The sequence below is a fragment of the Tachypleus tridentatus genome, chromosome 1, assembly GCF_004210375.1.
Source record: "Tachypleus tridentatus isolate NWPU-2018 chromosome 1, ASM421037v1, whole genome shotgun sequence".
Taxonomy (NCBI): domain Eukaryota; kingdom Metazoa; phylum Arthropoda; class Merostomata; order Xiphosura; family Limulidae; genus Tachypleus; species Tachypleus tridentatus.
Genome location: NC_134825.1, coordinates 167,677,479 through 167,700,047, shown reverse-complemented (window position 1 = coordinate 167,700,047; position 22,569 = coordinate 167,677,479). Strand labels below are relative to the sequence as shown.

General features: G+C 34.5%; 7 non-coding genes across 7 annotated transcripts; all 7 read right to left on the bottom strand.

Moving 5' to 3' along the window:
• Nucleotides 1-527: 527 nt before the first annotated feature.
• Nucleotides 528-598, bottom strand: TRNAP-UGG (transfer RNA proline (anticodon UGG)). The gene has a single exon. It is a non-coding gene; the product is annotated as a tRNA-Pro (tRNA).
• Nucleotides 599-3,292: 2,694 nt separating this feature from the next.
• TRNAP-UGG (transfer RNA proline (anticodon UGG)) lies at nucleotides 3,293-3,364 on the bottom strand. Its single transcript has one exon. It is a non-coding gene; the product is annotated as a tRNA-Pro (tRNA).
• A 5,454-nt stretch (nucleotides 3,365-8,818) lies between these two features.
• Nucleotides 8,819-8,890, bottom strand: TRNAP-UGG (transfer RNA proline (anticodon UGG)). The gene has a single exon. It is a non-coding gene; the product is annotated as a tRNA-Pro (tRNA).
• A 2,696-nt stretch (nucleotides 8,891-11,586) lies between these two features.
• Nucleotides 11,587-11,658, bottom strand: TRNAP-UGG (transfer RNA proline (anticodon UGG)). Its single transcript has one exon. It is a non-coding gene; the product is annotated as a tRNA-Pro (tRNA).
• A 2,693-nt stretch (nucleotides 11,659-14,351) lies between these two features.
• TRNAP-UGG (transfer RNA proline (anticodon UGG)) lies at nucleotides 14,352-14,422 on the bottom strand. The gene has a single exon. It is a non-coding gene; the product is annotated as a tRNA-Pro (tRNA).
• Nucleotides 14,423-17,111: 2,689 nt separating this feature from the next.
• On the bottom strand, nucleotides 17,112-17,182 carry TRNAP-UGG (transfer RNA proline (anticodon UGG)). The gene has a single exon. It is a non-coding gene; the product is annotated as a tRNA-Pro (tRNA).
• Nucleotides 17,183-19,879: 2,697 nt separating this feature from the next.
• Nucleotides 19,880-19,951, bottom strand: TRNAP-UGG (transfer RNA proline (anticodon UGG)). Its single transcript has one exon. It is a non-coding gene; the product is annotated as a tRNA-Pro (tRNA).
• Nucleotides 19,952-22,569: the final 2,618 nt, after the last annotated feature.

The window sequence follows — 22,569 nt, the reverse complement described above, 5'->3', positions numbered from 1 at the left end:
CATACGTGGCACACAGACAGCCTTGAACAAATGTATTTAAGGGATGCTGTGACACGTAAGCGGTCTTGAACTACTATTTCACAGGGCTGCTTTGACACACGTGACACACAGACATTTATGTGTTATTATTTTACATTTTTTTTCAGTTTATTATCATCGTCGCTGTAATGCGACTTTAATTTCTTCAATCATGTTAGGAACGGGTGTGTGTGTTGTCTTGAAGCAATGCTAGATCGGGATATCTGCTGAGTCCCCGAGAGGTATTGAACTTACGAAAGATATTTAGAGCGTTTAGTTTTTATTTACGTAAGAGCCCATTTTTGAAGCTGGTGAACTCAGGAGTTTAGGTGAAGGAGGTTTTAATAAATCCCCAGGTTCCCCTCGCGGTGTAATGAAAACTTTACATTTCTGCAAATATATAAATTTATGCATGACAAACACATCCAATCTTGGTATATGGATATAAAATAGTGTAAGAAGAATACACCTTTTCACTGCTCAGAAGTATTACTGAAAGTGAAAGAAAAGGGCTCGTCCGGGATTTGAACCGGGACCTCTCGCACCCAAAGCGAGAATCATACCCCTAGACCAACGAGCCGATTTTCGACATCCCTTTGTAAAGTATATGAAAATATCTATTTAGTTTGATAATACATATATTTCGTCTAAGTAAATTAAAGTTGTTCTATAAGGGTATTAACAAGCTGTCACCTCAAAAACTCTAAAAGTACTACAAAATGGATCATTACCCACAGCCTACACTTGGGCTATTCTCTTATCAACGAATAGTTGGTTTGATAGTCATATTATAACGCCTCCATGGCTGAAAGGGCGACCATGTTTGGTGCAACCGAGGTTCGAACCTGCGACATTCGGATTTAGAGTCCAATGACCATGCCGAGGCATCTCTTATCAAAATTCTCACGAAATTCATTTACACTTTAAAATTATAAAGATATTTCTCGAGTGACAGATCAAGAGAACGATAATGACGTCACCACGAAATCAATTACTGCAGCAAGAAGGAAACAGTCTTAGAATACGGTTTGCATATTAGAAATTACACATATTTTACATTATCAGAGGAATAAAACCTCAGGCTGAAAATCACATCCCTAGAATGTGACATGCAGTTTTAGAAACGTTCAAAAAGTGCTTCGTACTGAGGTGGAATGTATCGTTTCGACATTTAGATGCTGATATGAAAGACTGCAATAAAGCTTTCTAGTTTCAAATTGAAAGATTCCAGAACGTCCCAAACCAAAAACACTAAAAAATCAGCTAACATTCGAAGCCTATATTGAGAACAGAACCTTTTGCCTTGACTTCCGTCAGAATTTTGCCTTTCTTTTAAAGGTGTTTTTGATAAAGAAATGAGACCCTATAATACGTAATTTATTAATTTTCTCCTCGAGACTTATCAATCGTGAAACTGTTGGTTGTTTACGTAGGACAGAAGGAAATAAGGCTTGAAGAAACTGCTTCGTATTATGATACAGACGGCGATAAATAGTTAGAGTTATGTTCTCTTTGTCACGTGACATATATTTAAAAACGTAAAAGTGCCACCAACATATAAAAGTAGTAGTTCTTCGAATGTTATCTTCATACCTGCTCGTTTATTAGAAATAAGTTTCTCTTTTGAATTACGTATGATTCCTGATGCACCTTTTTCGTCATTGTTATCATGAGTGGAGTTTTAACTCTTAATATTTATTTTTACATTGCTAATGGACCCAACTTCATTCAACTGGGATAGCTGTATGGCTTCGGAATGACAACCCTAAAATCAGGGGTTTGATACTCCTTGATGGAAAAGGCTCCATGTGGTTTTGCTACAAGAAAAACACACTCTTCAACTGACAAATAAAGAATTTTCATGTTAATGGTAAAATTAAGAGACATATAATTAAAGATCTATTAATGGAAAGAAACACTATATTGCATTAATAAATGTTCATAAATCCTACAACAGTACATACATACACAAAATCGTGAAAATACTTCTAGAGATCCTTTTACAAACGCCTAACTTTGTGCGACGTACTTACAATACCGAATAATGATTTAGTTCATTCGTCAAATATAGGTAATGAACATATCTGAGTCTTATGATATTACGATCTACAGTGCAAGAAGAGTTTGACGTTTTGTAGTCGTAGCGATCACTTTCTTTTTTGCACAACTCTTTTTTTTCTATCGCTGTTTCTTTATTGAAATTCAGTGATTGGGATTTTTGAAGAATTTCGTAAGATATGGAAATATATTATTGGTTAAAGTGTGGTAGTTTGAATGAAATTTTTTCCTTTTGTTAATATTAATTAATTTGACTAAACACGTGTTTCTGTTTCCGCTCTAACGAGGCAGCGTCGTGGCTTTAACAGTTAAGTTTGAAAGTGTACTATAAAGAAATGGCATCATAAGTATATTTATATCGGCAAAATCTAATACACCTTAAATATTACAGAGGTTAATGAGATCTGAATCAGGGCAAATGGCAGGGTGAATGTATATTTTGAAGTATACAACAATTTCCAAATTAACAAAATGGAATTACTTGTTACTATCTCATCTAGATGTAGTTGGATAAATATATTAGTTTTGTTTATGTTATGTTATATTCATTTTGATAAATAATTAAACCACAATAAATTATTTTGCATTTTAATATAAATGAATGATATTCTGACATTGTACTTGCAGGGTTGCTATAAAGTACGTGACACAGAGACAGTCTTGAACAAGTATTTTACAGGGCCGCGATAGCATACGTGGCACACAGACAGCCTTGAACAAATGTATTTAAGGGATGCTGTGACACGTAAGCGGTCTTGAACTACTATTTCACAGGGCTGCTTTGACACACGTGACACACAGACATTTATGTGTTATTATTTTACATTTTTTTCAGTTTATTATCATCGTCGCTGTAATGCGACTTTAATTTCTTCAATCATGTTAGGAACGGGTGTGTGTGTTGTCTTGAAGCAATGCTAGATCGGGATATCTGCTGAGTCCCCGAAAGGTATTGAACTTACGAAAGATATTTAGAGCGTTTAGTTTTTATTTACGTAAGAGCCCATTTTTGAAGCTGGTGAACTCAGGAGTTTAGGTGAAGGAGGTTTTAATAAATCCCCAGGTTCCCCTCGCGGTGTAATGAAAACTTTACATTTCTGCAAATATATAAATTTATGCATGACAAACACATCCAATCTTGGTATATGGATATAAAATAGTGTAAGAAGAACACATCTTTTCACCGCTCAGAAGTATTACTGAAAGTGAAAGAAAAGGGCTCGTCCGGGATTTGAACCCGGGACCTCTCGCACCCAAAGCGAGAATCATACCCCTAGACCAACGAGCCGATTTTCGACATCCATTTGTAAAGTATATGAAAATATCTATTTAGTTTGATAATGCATATATTTCGTCTAAGTAAATTAAAGTTGTTCTATAAGGGTATTAACAAGCTGTCACCTCAAAAACTCTAAAAGTACTACAAAATGGATCATTACCCACAGCCTACACTTGGGCTATTCTCTTATCAACGAATAGTTGGTTTGATAGTCATATTATAACGCCTCCATGGCTGAAAGGGCGACCATGTTTGCTGCAACCGAGGTTCGAACCTGCGACATTCGGATTTAGAGTCCAATGACCATGCCGAGGCATCTCTTATCAAAATTCTCACGAAATTCATTTACACTTTAAAATTATAAAGATATTTCTCGAGTGACAGATCAAGAGAACGATAATGACGTCACCACGAAATCAATTACTGCAGCAAGAAGGAAACAGTCTTAGAATACGGTTTGCATATTAGAAATTACACATATTTTACATTATCAGAGGAATAAAACCTCAGGCTGAAAATCACATCCCTAGAATGTGACATGCAGTTTTAGAAACGTTCAAAAAGTGCTTCGTACTGAGGTGGAATGTATCGTTTCGACATTTAGATGCTGATATGAAAGACTGCAATAAAGCTTTCTAGTTTCAAATTGAAAGATTCCAGAACGTCCCAAACCAAAAACACTAAAACATCAGCTAACATTCGAAGCCTATATTGAAAACAGAACCTTTTGCCTTGACTTCCGTCAGAATTTTGCCTTTCTTTTAAAGGTGTTTTTGATAAAGAAATGAGACCCTATAATACGTAATTTATTAATTTTCTCCTCGAGACTTATCAATCGTGAAACTGTTGGTTGTTTACGTAGGACAGAAGGAAATAAGGCTTGAAGAAACTGCTTCGTATTATGATACAGACGGCGATAAATAGTTAGAGTTATGTTCTCTTTGTCACGTGACATATATTTAAGAACGTAAAAGTGCCACTAACATATAAAAGTAGTAGTTCTTCGAATGTCATCTTCATACCTGCTCGTTTATTAGAAATAAGTTTCTCTTTTGAATTACGTATGATTCCTGATGCACCTTTTTCGTCATTGTTATCATGAGTGGAGTTTTAACTCTTAATATTTATTTTTACATTGCTAATGGACCCAACTTCATTCAACTGGGATACCTGTAAGGCTTCCGAATGACAACCCTAAAATCAGGGGTTTGATACTCCTTGATGGAAAAGGCTCCATGTGGTTTTGCTACAATAAAAACACACTCTTCAACTGACAAATAAAGAATTTTCATGTTAATGGTAAAATTAAGAGACATATAATTAAAGATCTATTAATGGAAAGAAACACTATATTGCATTAATAAATGTTCATAAATCCTACAACAGTACATACATACACAAAATCGTGAAAATACTTCTCGAGATCCTTTTACAAACGCCTAACTTTGTGCGACGTACTTACAATACCGAATAATGATTTAGTTCATTCGTAAAATATACGTAATGAACATATCTGAGTCTAATGATATTACGATGTACAGTGCAAGAAGAGTTTGACGTTTTGTAGCTTTAACGATCGCTCTTTTTTTGCACAACTCTTTTTTTTCTATCGCTGTTTCTTTATTGAAATTCAGTGATTGGGATTTTTGAAGAATTTCGTAAGATATGGAAATATATTATTGGTTAAAGTGTGGTAGTTTGAATGAAATTTTTCCTTTTGTTAATATTAATTAATTTGACTAAACACGTGTTTGTGTTTCCGCTCTAACGAGGCAGCGTCGTGGCTTTAACAGTTAAGTTTGAAAGTGTACTATAAAGAAATGGCATCATAAGTATATTTATATCGGCAAAATCTAATACACCTTAAATATTACAGAGGTTAATGAGATCTGAATCAGGGCAAATGGCAGGGTGAATGTATATTTTGAAGTATACAACAATTTCCAAATTAACAAAATGGAATTACTTGTTACTATCTCATCTAGATATAGTTGGATAAATATATTAGTTTTGTTTATGTTATGTTATATTCATTTTGATAAATAATTAAACCACAATAAATTATTTTGCATTTTAATATAAATGAATGATATTCTGACATTGTACTTGCAGGGTTGCTATAAAGTACGTGACACAGAGACAGTCTTGAACAAGTATTTTACAGGGCCGCGATAGCATACGTGGCACACAGACAGCCTTGAACAAATGTATTTCAGGGATGCTGTGACACGTAAGCGGTTTTGAAATACTATTTCACAGGGCTGCTTTGACACACGTGACACACAGACATTTATGTGTTATTATTTTACATTTTTTTCAGTTTATTATCATCGTCGCTGTAATGCGATTTTAATTTCTTCAATCATGTTAGTAACGGGTGTGTGTGTTGTCTTGAAGCAATGCTAGATCGGGATATCTGATGAGTCCACCGAGAGGTATTGAACTTACGAAAGATATTTAGAGCGTTTAGTTTTTATTTACGTAAGAGCCCATTTTTGAAGCTGGTGAACTCAGGAGTTTAGGTGAAGGAGGTTTTAATAAATCCCCAGGTTCCCCTCGCGGTGTAATGAAAACTTTACATTTCTGCAAATATATAAATTTATGCATGACAAACACATCCAATCTTGGTATATGGATATAAAATAGTGTAAGAAGAACACACCTTTTTCACTGCCCAGAAGTATTACTGAAAGTGAAAGAAAAGGGATCGTCCGGGATTTGAACCCGGGACCTCTCGCACCCAAAGCGAGAATAATACCCCTAGACCAACGAGCCGATTTTCGGCATCCCTTTGTAAAGTATATGAAAATATATATTTACTTTGATAATACATATATTTCGTCTGAGTAAATTAAAGTTGTTCTATAAGGGTATTAACAAGCTGTCACCTCAAAAACTCTAAAAGTACTACAAAATGGATCATTAACCACAGCCTACACTTGGGCTATTCTCTTATCAACGAATAGTTGGTTTGATAGTCATATTATAACGCCTCCATGGCTGAAAGGGCGACCATGTTTGGTGCAACCGAGGTTCGAACCTGCGACATTCGGATTTAGAGTCCAATGACCATGCCGAGGCATCTCTTATCAAAATTCTCACGAAATTCATTTACACTTTAAAATTATAAAGATATTTCTCGAGTGACAGATCAAGAGAACGATAATGACGTCACCACGAAATCAATTACTGCAGCAAGAAGGAAACAGTCTTAGAATACGGTTTGCATATTAGAAATTACACATATTTTACATTATCAGAGGAATAAAACCTCAGGCTGAAAATCACATCCCTAGAATGTGACATGCAGTTTTAGAAACGTTCAAAAAGTGCTTCGTACTGAGGTGGAATGTATCGTTTCGACATTTAGATGCTGATATGAAAGACTGCAATAAAGCTTTCTAGTTTCAAATTGAAATATTCCAGAACGTCCCAAACCAAAAACACTAAAACATCAGCTAACATTCGAAGCCTATATTGAGAAAAGAACCTTTTGCCTTGACTTCCGTCAGAATTTTGCCTTTCTTTTAAAGGTGTTTTTGATAAAGAAATGAGACCCTATAATACGTAATTTATTAATTTTCTCCTCGAGACTTATCAATCGTGAAACTGTTGGTTGTTTACGTAGGACAGAAGGAAATAAGGCTTGAAGAAACTGCTTCGTATTATGATACAGACGGCGATAAATAGTTAGAGTTATGTTCTCTTTGTCACGTGACATATATTTAAGAACGTAAAAGTGCCACTAACATATAAAAGTAGTAGTTCTTCGAATGTCATCTTCATACCTGCTCGTTTATTAGAAATAAGTTTCTCTTTTGAATTACGTATGATTCCTGATGCACCTTTTTCGTCATTGTTATCATGAGTGGAGTTTTAACTCTTAATATTTATTTTTACATTGCTAATGGACCCAACTTCATTCAACTGGGATACCTGTAAGGCTTCGGAATGACAACCCTAAAATCAGGGGTTTGATACTCCTTGATGGAAAAGGCTCCATGTGGTTTTGCTACAATAAAAACACACTCTTCAACTGACAAATAAAGAATTTTCATGTTAATGGTAAAATTAAGAGACATATAATTAAAGATCTATTAATGGAAAGAAACACTATATTGCATTAATAAATGTTCATAAATCCTACAACAGTACATACATACACAAAATCGTGAAATTACTTCTCGAGATCCTTTTACAATCGCCTAACTTTGTGCGACGTACTTACAATACCGAATAATGATTTAGTTCATTCGTAAAATATACGTAATGAACATGTCTGAGTCTTATGATATTACGACGAACAGTGCAAGAAGAGTTTTGTAGTCTTAACGATCACTCTTTTTTTTGCACAACTCTTTTTTTTCTATCGCTGTTTCTTTATTGAAATTCAGTGATTGGGATTTTTGAAGAATTTCGTAAGATATGGAAATATATTATTGGTTAAAGTGTGGTAGTTTGAATGAAATTTTTCCTTTTGTTAATATTAATTAATTTGACTAAACACGTGTTTCTGTTTCCGCTCTAACGAGGCAGCGTCGTGGCTTTAACAGTTAAGTTTGAAAGTGTACTATAAAGAAATGGCATCATAAGTATATTTATATCGGCAAAATCTAATACACCTTAAATATTACAAAGGTTAATGAGATCTGAATCAAAGCAAATGGCAGGGTGAATGTATATTTTGAAGTATACAACAATTTCCAAATTAACAAAATGGAATTACTTGTTACTATCTCATCTAGATGTAGTTGGATAAATATATTAGTTTTTGTTTATGTTATGTTATATTCATTTTGATAAATAATTAAACCACAATAAATTATTTTGCATTTTAATATAAATGAATGATATTCTGACATTGTACTTGCAGGGTTGCTATAAAGTACGTGACACAGAGACAGTCTTGAACAAGTATTTTACAGGGCCGCTATAGCATACGTGGCACACAGACAGCCTTGAACAAATGTATTTCAGGGATGCTGTGACACGTAAGCGGTCTTGAACTACTATTTCACAGGGCTGCTTTGACACACGTGACACACAGACATTTATGTGTTATTATTTTACATTTTTTTCAGTTTATTATCATCGTCGCTGTAATGCGACTTTAATTTCTTCAATCATGTTAGGAACGGGTGTGTGTGTTGTCTTGAAGCAATGCTAGATCGGGATATCTGCTGAGTCCACCGAGAGGTATTGAACTTACGAAAGATATTTAGAGCGTTTAGTTTTTATTTACGTAAGAGCCCATTTTTGAAGCTGGTGAACTCAGGAGTTTAGGGAAGGAGGTTTTAGTAAATCTTCAGGTTCCCCTCGCGGTGTAATGAAAACTTTACATTTCTGCAAATATATAAATTTATGCATGACAAACACATCCAATCTTGGTATATGGATATAAAATAGTGTAAGAAGAATACATCTTTTTCACTGCTCAGAAGTATTACTGAAAGTGAAAGAAAAGGGCTCGTCCGGGATTTGAACCCGGGACCTCTCGCACCCAAAGCGAGAATCATACCCCTAGACCAACGAGCCGATTTTCGACATCCCTTTGTAAAGTATATGAAAATATCTATTTAGTTTGATAATACATATATTTCGTCTAAGTAAATTAAAGTTGTTCTATAAGGGTATTAACAAGTTGTCACCTCAAAAACTCTAAAAGTACTACAAAATGGATCATTACCCACAGCCTACACTTGGGCTATTCTCTTATCAACGAATAGTTGGTTTGATAGTCATATTATAACGCCTCCATGGCTGAAAGGGCGACCATGTTTGGTGCAACCGAGGTTCGAACCTGCGACATTCGGATTTAGAGTCCAATGACCATGCCGAGGCATCTCTTATCAAAATTCTCACGAAATTCATTTACACTTTAAAATTATAAAGATATTTCTCGAGTGACAGATCAAGAGAACGATAATGACGTCACCACGAAATCAATTACTGCAGCAAGAAGGAAACAGTCTTAGAATACGGTTTGCATATTAGAAATTACACATATTTTACATTATCAGAGGAATAAAACCTCAGGCTGAAAATCACATCCCTAGAATGTGACATGCAGTTTTAGAAACGTTCAAAAAGTGCTTCGTACTGAGGTGGAATGTATCGTTTCGACATTTAGATGCTGATATGAAAGACTGCAATAAAGCTTTCTAGTTTCAAATTGAAAGATTTCAGAACGTCCCAAACCAAAAACGCTAAAAATCAGCTAACATTCGAAGCCAATATTGAGAACAGAACCTTTTGCCTTGACTTCCGTCAGAATTTTGCCTTTCTTTTAAAGGTGTTTTTGATAAAGAAATGAGACCCTATAATACGTAATTTATTAATTTTCTCCTCGAGACTTATCAATCGTGAAACTGTTGGTTGTTTACGTAGGACAGAAGGAAATAAGGCTTGAAGAAACTGCTTCGTATTATGATACAGACGGCGATAAATAGTTAGAGTTATGTTCTCTTTGTCACGTGACATATATTTAAGAACGTAAAAGTGCCACTAACATATAAAAGTAGTAGTTCTTCGAATGTCATCTTCATACCTGCTCGTTTATTAGAAATAAGTTTCTCTTTTGAATTACGTATGATTCCTGATGCACCTTTTTCGTCATTGTTATCATGAGTGGAGTTTTAACTCTTAATATTTATTTTTACATTGCTAATGGACCCAACTTCATTCAACTGGGATAGCTGTATGGCTTCGGAATGACAACCCTAAAATCAGGGGTTTGATACTCCTTGATGGAAAAGGCTCCATGTGGTTTTGCTACAATAAAAACACACTCTTCAACTGACAAATAAAGAATTTTCATGTTAATGGTAAAATTAAGAGACATATAATTAAAGATCTATTAATGGAAAGAAACACTATATTGCATTAATAAATGTTCATAAATCCTACAACAGTACATACATACACAAAATCGTGAAATTACTTCTCGAGATCCTTTTACAAACGCCTAACTTTGTGCGACGTACTTACAATACCGAATAATGATTTAGTTCATTCGTCAAATATAGGTAATGAACATATCTGAGTCTTATGATATTACGATCTACAGTGCAAGAAGAGTTTGACGTTTTGTAGTCGTAGCGATCACTTTTTTTTGCACAACTCTTTTTTTTCTATCGCTGTTTCTTTATTGAAATTCAGTGATTGGGATTTTTGAAGAATTTCGTAAGATATGGAAATATATTATTGGTTAAAGTGTGGTAGTTTGAATGAAATTTTTTCCTTTTGTTAATATTAATTAATTTGACTAAACACGTGTTTCTGTTTCCGCTCTAACGAGGCAGCGTCGTGGCTTTAACAGTTAAGTTTGAAAGTGTACTATAAAGAAATGGCATCATAAGTATATTTATATCGGCAAAATCTAATACACCTTAAATATTACAGAGGTTAATGAGATCTGAATCAGGGCAAATGGCAGGGTGAATGTATATTTTGAAGTATACAACAATTTCCAAATTAACAAAATGGAATTACTTGTTACTATCTCATCTAGATGTAGTTGGATAAATATATTAGTTTTTGTTTATGTTATGTTATATTCATTTTGATAAATAATTAAACCACAATAAATTATTTTGCATTTTAATATAAATGAATGATATTCTGACATTGTACTTGCAGGGTTGCTATAAAGTACGTGACACAGAGACAGTCTTGAACAAGTATTTTACAGGGCCGCGATAGCATACGTGGCACACAGACAGCCTTGAACAAATGTATTTCAGGGATGCTGTGACACGTAAGCGGTCTTGAACTACTATTTCACAGGGCTGCTTTGACACACGTGACACACAGACATTTATGTGTTATTATTTTACTTTTTTTTTCAGTTTATTATCATCGTCGCTGTAATGCGACTTTAATTTCTTCAATCATGTTAGGAACGGGTGTGTGTGTTGTCTTGAAGCAATGCTAGATCGGGATATCTGCTGAGTCCACCGAGAGGTATTGAAGTTACGAAAGATATTTAGAGCGTTTAGTTTTTATTTACGTAAGAGCCCATTTTTGAAGCTGGTGAATCCAGGAGTTTAGGGGAAGGAGGTTTTAGTAAATCTTCAGGTTCCCCTCGCGGTGTAATGAAAACTTTACATTTCTGCAAATATATAAATTTATGCATGACAAACACATCCAATCTTGGTATATGGATATAAAATAGTGTAAGAAGAATACATCTTTTTTCACTTCTCAGAAGTATTAATGAAAGTGAAAGTAAAGGGCTCGTCCGGGATTTGAACCCGGGACCTCTCGCACCCAAAGCGAGAATCATACCCCTAGACCAACGAGCCGATTTTCGACATCCCTTTGTAAAGTATGTGAAAACATCTATTTAGTTTAATAATACATATATTTCGTCTAAGTAAATTAAAGTTGTTCTATAAGGGTATTAACAAGTTGTCACCTCAAAATCTCTAAAGGTACTACAAAATAAATCATTACCCACAGCCTATACTTCGGCTATTCTCTTATGAACGAATAGTTGGTTTGATAGTCATATTATAACGCCTTCATGGTTGGAAGGGCGACCATGTTGGGTGCAACCGAGGTTCGAACCTGCGACATTCGGATTTAGAGTCCAATGACCTTGCCGAGGCATCTCTTATCAAAATTCTCACGAAATTCATTTACACTTTAAAATTATAAAGATATTTCTCGAATGACAGATCAAGAGAACGATAATGACGTCACCACGAAATCAATTACTGCAGCAAGAAGGAAACAGTCTTAGAATACGGTTTGCATATTAGAAATTACACATATTTTACATTATCAGAGGAATAAAACCTCAGGCTGAAAATCACATCCCTAGAATGTGACATGCAGTTTTAGAAACGTTCAAAAAAGTGCTTCGTACTGAGGTGGAATGTATCGTTTCGACATTTAGATGCTGATATGAAAGACTGCAATAAAGCTTTCTAGTTTCAAATTGAAAGATTTCAGAACGTCCCAAACCAAAAACGCTAAAAATCAGCTAACATTCGAAGCCAATATTGAGAACAGAACCTTTTGCCTTGACTTCCGTCAGAATTTTGCCTTTCTTTTAAAGGTGTTTTTGATAAAGAAATGAGACCCTATAATACGTAATTTATTAATTTTCTCCTCGAGACTTATCAATCGTGAAACTGTTGGTTGTTTACGTAGGACAGAAGGAAATAAGGCTTGAAGAAACTGCTTCGTATTATGATACAGACGGCGATAAATAGTTAGAGTTATGTTCTCTTTGTCACGTGACATATATTTAAGAACGTAAAAGTGCCACTAACATATAAAAGTAGTAGTTCTTCGAATGTCATCTTCATACCTGCTCGTTTATTAGAAATAAGTTTCTCTTTTGAATTACGTATGATTCCTGATGCACCTTTTTCGTCATTGTTATCATGAGTGGAGTTTTAACTCTTAATATTTATTTTTACATTGCTAATGGACCCAACTTCATTCAACTGGGATAGCTGTATGGCTTCGGAATGACAACCCTAAAATCAGGGGTTTGATACTCCTTGATGGAAAAGGCTCCATGTGGTTTTGCTACAATAAAAACACACTCTTCAACTGACAAATAAAGAATTTTCATGTTAATGGTAAAAATAAGAGACATATAATTAAAGATCTATTAATGGAAAGAAACACTATATTGCATTAATAAATGTTCATAAATCCTACAACAGTACATACATACACAAAATCGTGAAATTACTTCTCGAGATCCTTTTACAAACGCCTAACTTTGTGCGACGTACTTACAATACCGAATAATGATTTAGTTCATTCGTCAAATATACGTAATGAACATATCTGAGTCTTATGATATTACGATGTACAGTGCAAGAAGAGTTTGACGTTTTGTAGCCGTAACGATCGCTTTTTTTTTGCACAACTCTTTTTTTTCTATCGCTGTTTCTTTATTGAAATTCAGTGATTGGGATTTTTGAAGAATTTCGTAAGATATGGAAATATATTATTGGTTAAAGTGTGGTAGTTTGAATGAAATTTTTCCTTTTGTTAATATTAATTAATTTGACTAAACACGTGTTTCTGTTTCCGCTCTAACGAGGCAGCGTCGTGGCTTTAACAGTTAAGTTTGAAAGTGTACTATAAAGAAATGGCATCATAAGTATATTTATATCGGCAAAATCTTATACACCTTAAATATTACAGAGGTTAATGAGATCTGAATCAGGGCAAATGGCAGGGTGAATGTATATTTTGAAGTATACAACAATTTCCAAATTAACAAAATGGAATTACTTGTTACTATCTCATCTAGATGTAGTTGGATAAATATATTAGTTTTTGTTTATGTTATGTTATATTCATTTTGATAAATAATTAAACCACAATAAATTATTTTGCATTTTAATATAAATGAATGATATTCTGACATTGTACTTGCAGGGTTGCTATAAAGTACGTGACACAGAGAAAGTCTTGAACTAGTATTTTACAGGGCCGCTATAGCATACGTGGCACACAGACAGCCTTGAACAAATGTATTTCAGGGATGCTGTGACACGTAAGCGGTTTTGAAATACTATTTCACAGGGCTGCTTTGACACACGTGACACACAGACATTTATGTGTTATTATTTTACATTTTTTTCAGTTTATTATCATCGTCGCTGTAATGCGACTTTAATTTCTTCAATCATGTTAGGAACGGGTGTGTGTGTTGTCTTGAAGCAATGCTAGATCGGGATATCTGCTGAGTCCACCGAGAGGTATTGAACTTACGAAAGATATTTAGAGCGTTTAGTTTTTATTTACGTAAGAGCCCATTTTGAAGCTGGTGAACTCAGGAGTTTAGGGGAAGGAGGTTTTAATAAATCCCAGGTTCCCCTCGCGGTGTAATGAAAACTTTACATTTCTGCAAATATATAAATTTATGCATGACAAACACATCCAATCTTGGTATATGGATATAAAATAGTGTAAGAAGAATACACCTTTTTCACTGCTCAGAAGTATTACTGAAAGTGAAAGAAAAGGGCTCGTCCGGGATTTGAACCGGGACCTCTCGCACCCAAAGCGAGAATCATACCCCTAGACCAACGAGCCGATTTTCGACATCCATTTGTAAAGTATATGAAAATATCTATTTAGTTTGATAATACATATATTTCGTCTAAGTAAATTAAAGTTGTTCTATAAGGGTATTAACAAGCTGTCACCTCAAAAACTCTAAAAGTACTACAAAATGGATCATTACCCACAGCCTACACTTGGGCTATTCTCTTATCAACGAATAGTTGGTTTGATAGTCATATTATAACGCCTCCATGGCTGAAAGGGCGACCATGTTTGGTGCAACCGAGGTTCGAACCTGCGACATTCGGATTTAGAGTCCAATGACCATGCCGAGGCATCTCTTATCAAAATTCTCACGAAATTCATTTACACTTTAAAATTATAAAGATATTTCTCGAGTGACAGATCAAGAGAACGATTATGACGTCACCACGAAATCAATTACTGCAGCAAGAAGGAAACAGTCTTAGAATACGGTTTGCATATTAGAAATTACACATATTTTACATTATCAGAGGAATAAAACCTCAGGCTGAAAATCACATCCCTAGAATGTGACATGCAGTTTTAGAAACGTTCAAAAAGTGCTTCGTACTGAGGTGGAATGTATCGTTTCGACATTTAGATGCTGATATGAAAGACTGCAATAAAGCTTTCTAGTTTCAAATTGAAAGATTCCAGAACGTCCCAAACCAAAAACACTAAAACATCAGCTAACATTCGAAGCCTATATTGAAAACAGAACCTTTTGCCTTGACTTCCGTCAGAATTTTGCCTTTCTTTTAAAGGTGTTTTTGATAAAGAAATGAGACCCTATAATACGTAATTTATTAATTTTCTCCTCGAGACTTATCAATCGTGAAACTGTTGGTTGTTTACGTAGGACAGAAGGAAATAAGGCTTGAAGAAACTGCTTCGTATTATGATACAGACGGCGATAAATAGTTAGAGTTATGTTCTCTTTGTCACGTGACATATATTTAAGAACGTAAAAGTGCCACTAACATATAAAAGTAGTAGTTCTTCGAATGTCATCTTCATACCTGCTCGTTTATTAGAAATAAGTTTCTCTTTTGAATTACGTATGATTCCTGATGCACCTTTTTCGTCATTGTTATCATGAGTGGAGTTTTAACTCTTAATATTTATTTTTACATTGCTAATGGACCCAACTTCATTCAACTGGGATAGCTGTAAGGCTTCCGAATGACAACCCTAAAATCAGGGTTTGATACTCCTTGATGGAAAAGGCTCCATGTGGTTTTGCTACAATAAAACACACTCTTCAACTGACAAATAAAGAATTTTCATGTTAGTGGTAAAATTAAGAGACATATAATTAAAGATCTATTAATGGAAAGAAACACTATATTGCATTAATAAATGTTCATAAATCCTACAACAGTACATACATACACAAAATCGTGAAATTACTTCTCGAGATCCTTTTACAATCGCCTAACTTTGTGCGACGTACTTACAATACCGAATAATGATTTAGTTCATTCGTAAAATATACGTAATGAACATATCTGAGTCTTATGATATTACGATGTACAGTGCAAGAAGAGTTTGACGTTTTGTAGCCTTAACGATCGCTCTTTTTTTTGCACAACTCTTTTTTTCTATCGCTGTTTCTTTATTGAAATTCAGTGATTGGGATTTTGAAGAATTTCGTAAGATATGGAAATATATTATTGGTTAAAGTGTGGTAGTTTGAATGAAATTTTTCCTTTTGTTAATATTAATTAATTTGACTAAACACGTGTTTCTGTTTCCGCTCTAACGAGGCAGCGTCGTGGCTTTAACAGTTAAGTTTGAAAGTGTACTATAAAGAAATGGCATCATAAGTATATTTATATCGGCAAAATCTAATACACCTTAAATATTACAGAGGTTAATGAGATCTGAATCAGGGCAAATGGCAGGGTGAATGTATATTTTGAAGTATACAACAATTTCCAAATTAACAAAATGGAATTACTTGTTACTATCTCATCTAGATGTAGTTGGATAAATATATTAGTTTTTGTTTATGTTATGTTATATTCATTTTGATAAATAATTAAACCACAATAAATTATTTTGCATTTTAATATAAATGAATGATATTCTGACATTGTACTTGCAGGGTTGCTATAAAGTACGTGACACAGAGACAGTCTTGAACAAGTATTTTACAGGGCCGCGATACTATACGTGGCACACAGACAGCCTTGGACAAATGTATTTCAGGGATGCTGTGACACGTAAGCGGTCTTGAACTACTATTTCACAGGGCTGCTTTGACACACGTGACACACAGACATTTATGTGTTATTATTTTACATTTTTTTCAGTTTATTATCATCGTCGCTGTAATGCGACTTTAATTTCTTCAATCATGTTAGGAACGGGTGTGTGTGTTGTCTTGAAGCAATGCTAGATCGGGATATCTGCTGAGTCCCCGAGAGGTATTGAACTTACGAAAGATATTTAGAGCGTTTAGTTTTTATTTACGTAAGAGCCCATTTTGAAGCTGGTGAATTCAGGAGTTTAGGTGAAGGAGGTTTTAATAAATCCCCAGGTTCCCCTCGCGGTGTAATGAAAACTTTACATTTCTGCAAATATATAAATTTATGCATGACAAACACATCCAATCTTGGTATATGGATATAAAATAGTGTAAGAAGAATACACCTTTTCACTGCTCAGAAGTATTACTGAAAGTGAAAGAAAAGGGCTCGTCCGGGATTTGAACCGGGACCTCTCGCACCCAAAGCGAGAATCATACCCCTAGACCAACGAGCCGATTTTCGACATCCATTTGTAAAGTATATGAAAATATCTATTTAGTTTGATAATACATATATTTCGTCTAAGTAAATTAAAGTTGTTCTATAAGGGTATTAACAAGCTGTCACCTCAAAAACTCTAAAAGTATTACAAAATGGATCATTACCCACAGCCTACACTTGGGCTATTCTCTTATCAACGAATAGTTGGTTTGATAGTCATATTATAACGCCTCCATGGCTGAAAGGGCGACCATGTTTGGTGCAACCGAGGTTCGAACCTGCGACATTCGGATTTAGAGTCCAATGACCATGCCGAAGCATCTCTTATCAAAATTCTCACGAAATTCATTTAAACTTTAAAATTATAAAGATATTTCTCGAGTGACAGATCAAGAGAACGATAATGACGTCACCACGAAATCAATTACTGCAGCAAGAAGGAAACAGTCTTAGAATACGGTTTGCATATTAGAAATTACACATATTTTACATTATCAGAGGAATAAAACCTCAGGCTGAAAATCACATCCCTAGAATGTGACATGCAGTTTTAGAAACGTTCAAAAAGTGCTTCGTACTGAGGTGGAATGTACCGTTTCGACATTTATATGCTGATATGAAAGACTGCAATAAAGCTTTCTAATTTCAAATTGAAATATTCCAGAACGTCGCAAACCAAAAACATTAAAAGATCAGCTAACATTCGAAGCCTATATTGAGAACAGAACCTTTTACCTTGACTTCCGTCAGAATTTTGCCTTTCTTTTAAAGGTGTTTTTGATAAAGAAATGAGACCCTATAATACGTAATTTATTAATTTTCTCCTCGAGACTTATCAATCGTGAAACTGTTGGTTGTTTACGTAGGACAGAAGGAAATAAGGCTTGAAGAAACTGCTTCGTATTATGATACAGACGGCGATAAATAGTTAGAGTTATGTTCTCTTTGTCACGTGACATATATTTAAGAACGTAAAAGTGCCACTAACATATAAAATTAGTAGTTTTTCGAATGTCATCTTCATACCTGCTCGTTTTTTAGGAATAAGTTTCTCTTTCGAATTACGTATGATTCCTGATGCACCTTTTTCGTCATTGTTATTATGAGTGGAGTTTTAACTCTTAATATTTATTTTTACATTACTAATGGACCCAACTTCATTCAACTGGGATAGCTGTATGGCTTCGGAATGACAACCCTAAAATCAGGGGTTTGATACTCCTTGATGGAAAAGGCTCCATGTGGTTTTGCTACAATAAAAACACACTCTTCAACTGACAAATAAAGAATTTTCATGTTAATGGTAAAATTAAGAGACATATAATTAAAGATCTATTAATGGAAAGAAACACTATATTGCATTAATAAATGTTCATAAATCCTACAACAGTACATACATACACAAAATCGTGAAATTACTTCTCGAGATCCTTTTACAAACGCCTAACTTTGTGCGACGTACTTACAATACCGAATAATGATTTAGTTCATTCGTAAAATATACGTAATGAACATATCTGAGTCTTATGATATTACGATGTACAGTGCAAGAAGAGTTTGACGTTTTGTAGCCTTAACGATCACTCTTTTTTTTGCACAACTCTTTTTTTTCTATCGCTGTTTCTTTATTGAAATTCAGTGATTGGGATTTTTGAAGAATTTCGTAAGATATGGAAATATATTATTGGTTAAAGTGTGGTAGTTTGAATGAAATTTTTTCCTTTTGTTAATATTAATTAATTTGACTAAACACGTGTTTCTGTTTCCGCTCTAACGAGGCAGCGTCGTGGCTTTAACAGTTAAGTTTGAAAGTGTACTATAAAGAAATGGCATCATAAGTATATTTATATCGGCAAAATCTAATACACCTTAAATATTACAGAGGTTAATGAGATCTGAATCAGGGCAAATGGCAGGGTGAATGTATATTTTGAAGTATACAACAATTTCCAAATTAACAAAATGGAATTACTTGTTACTATCTCATCTAGATGTAGTTGGATAAATATATTAGTTTTTGTTTATGTTATGTTATATTCATTTTGATAAATAATTAAACCACAATAAATTATTTTGCATTTTAATATAAATGAATGATATTCTGACATTGTACTTGCAGGGTTGCTATAAAGTACGTGACACAGAGACAGTCTTGAACAAGTATTTTACAGGGCCGCGATAGCATACGTGGCACACAGACAGCCTTGAACAAATGTATTTAAGGGATGCTGTGACACGTAAGCGGTCTTGAACTACTATTTCACAGGGCTGCTTTGACACACGTGACACACAGACATTTATGTGTTATTATTTTACATTTTTTTTCAGTTTATTATCATCGTCGCTGTAATGCGACTTTAATTTCTTCAATCATGTTAGGAACGGGTGTGTGTGTTGTCTTGAAGCAATGCTAGATCGGGATATCTGCTGAGTCCCCGAAAGGTATTGAACTTACGAAAGATATTTAGAGCGTTTAGTTTTTATTTACGTAAGAGCCCATTTTTGAAGCTGGTGAACTCAGGAGTTTAGGTGAAGGAGGTTTTAATAAATCCCCAGGTTCCCCTCGCGGTGTAATGAAAACTTTACATTTCTGCAAATATATAAATTTATGCATGACAAACACATCCAATCTTGGTATATGGATATAAAATAGTGTAAGAAGAACACACCTTTTTCACCGCTCAGAAGTATTACTGAAAGTGAAAGAAAAGGGCTCGTCCGGGATTTGAACCCGGGACCTCTCGCACCCAAAGCGAGAATCATACCCCTAGACCAACGAGCCGATTTTCGACATCCATTTGTAAAGTATATGAAAATATCTATTTAGTTTGATAATACATATATTTCGTCTAAGTAAATTAAAGTTGTTCTATAAGGGTATTAACAAGCTGTCACCTAAAAAACTCTAAAAGTATTACAAAATGGATCATTACCCACAGCCTACACTTGGGCTATTCTCTTATCAACGAATAGTTGGTTTGATAGTCATATTATAACGCCTCCATGGCTGAAAGGGCGACCATGTTTGGTGCAACCGAGGTTCGAACCTGCGACATTCGGATTTAGAGTCCAATGACCATGCCGAGGCATCTCTTATCAAAATTCTCACGAAATTCATTTACACTTTAAAATTATAAAGATATTTCTCGAGTGACAGATCAAGAGAACGATAATGACGTCACCACGAAATCAATTACTGCAGCAAGAAGGAAACAGTCTTAGAATACGGTTTGCATATTAGAAATTACACATATTTTACATTATCAGAGGAATAAAACCTCAGGCTGAAAATCACATCCCTAGAATGTGACATGCAGTTTTAGAAACGTTCAAAAAGTGCTTCGTACTGAGGTGGAATGTATCGTTTCGACATTTAGATGCTGATATGAAAGACTGCAATAAAGCTTTCTAGTTTCAAATTGAAAGATTCCAGAACGTCCCAAACCAAAAACACTAAAACATCAGCTAACATTCGAAGCCTATATTGAGAACAGAACCTTTTACCTTGACTTCCGTCAGAATTTTGCCTTTCTTTTAAAGGTGTTTTTGATAAAGAAATGAGACCCTATAATACGTAATTTATTAATTTTCTCCTCGAGACTTATCAATCGTGAAACTGTTGGTTGTTTACGTAGGACAGAAGGAAATAAGGCTTGAAGAAACTGCTTCGTATTATGATACAGACGGCGATAAATAGTTAGAGTTATGTTCTCTTTGTCACGTGACATATATTTAAGAACGTAAAAGTGCCACTAACATATAAAAGTAGTAGTTCTTCGAATGTCATCTTCATACCTGCTCGTTTTTTAGGAATAAGTTTCTCTTTCGAATTACGTATGATTCCTGATGCACCTTTTTCGTCATTGTTATCATGAGTGGAGTTTTAACTCTTAATATTTATTTTTACATTGCTAATGGACCCAACTTCATTCAACTGGGATACCTGTAAGGCTTCCGAATGACAACCCTAAAATCAGGGTTTGATACTCCTTGATGGAAAAGGCTCCATGTGGTTTTGCTACAATAAAAACACACTCTTCAACTGACAAATAAAGAATTTTCATGTTAGTGGTAAAATTAAGAGACATATAATTAAAGATCTATTAATGGAAAGAAACACTATATTGCATTAATAAATGTTCATAAATCCTACAACAGTACATACATACACAAAATCGTGAAATTACTTCTCGAGATCCTTTTACAATCGCCTAACTTTGTGCGACGTACTTACAATACCGAATAATGATTTAGTTCATTCGTAAAATATACGTAATGAACATATCTGAGTCTTATGATATTACGATGTACAGTGCAAGAAGAGTTTGACGTTTTGTAGCCTTAACGATCACTTTTTTTTTGCACAACTCTTTTTTTCTATCGCTGTTTCTTTATTGAAATTCAGTGATTGGGATTTTTGAAGAATTTCGTAAGATATGGAAATATATTATTGGTTAAAGTGTGGTAGTTTGAATGAAATTTTTTCCTTTTGTTAATATTAATTAATTTGACTAAACACGTGTTTCTGTTTCCGCTCTAACGAGGCAGCGTCGTGGCTTTAACAGTTAAGTTTGAAAGTGTACTATAAAGAAATGGCATCATAAGTATATTTATATCGGCAAAATCTAATACACCTTAAATATTACAGAGGTTAATGAGATCTGAATCAGGGCAAATGGCAGGGTGAATGTATATTTTGAAGTATACAACAATTTCCAAATTAACAAAATGGAATTACTTGTTACTATCTCATCTAGATGTAGTTGGATAAATATATTAGTTTTGTTTATGTTATGTTATATTCATTTTGATAAATAATTAAACCACAATAAATTATTTTGCATTTTAATATAAATGAATGATATTCTGACATTGTACTTGCAGGGTTGCTATAAAGTACGTGACACAGAGACAGTCTTGAACAAGTATTTTACAGGGCCGCGATACAAAACGTGGCACACAGACAGCCTTGGACAAATGTATTTCAGGGATGCTGTGACACGTAAGCGGTCTTGAACTACTATTTCACAGGGCTGCTTTGACACACGTGACACACAGACATTTATGTGTTATTATTTTACATTTTTTTCAGTTTATTATCATCGTCGCTGTAATGCGACTTTAATTTCTTCAATCATGTTAGGAACGGGTGTGTGTGTTGTCTTGAAGCAATGCTAGATCGGGATATCTGCTGAGTCCCCCGAAAGGTATTGAACTTACGAAAGATATTTAGAGCGTTTAGTTTTTATTTACGTAAGAGCCCATTTTTGAAGCTGGTGAATTCAGGAGTTTAGGGGAAGGAGGTTTTAGTAAATCCCCAGGTTCCCCTCGCGGTGTAATGAAAACTTTACATTTCTGCAAATATATAAATTTATGCATGACAAACACATCCAATCTTGG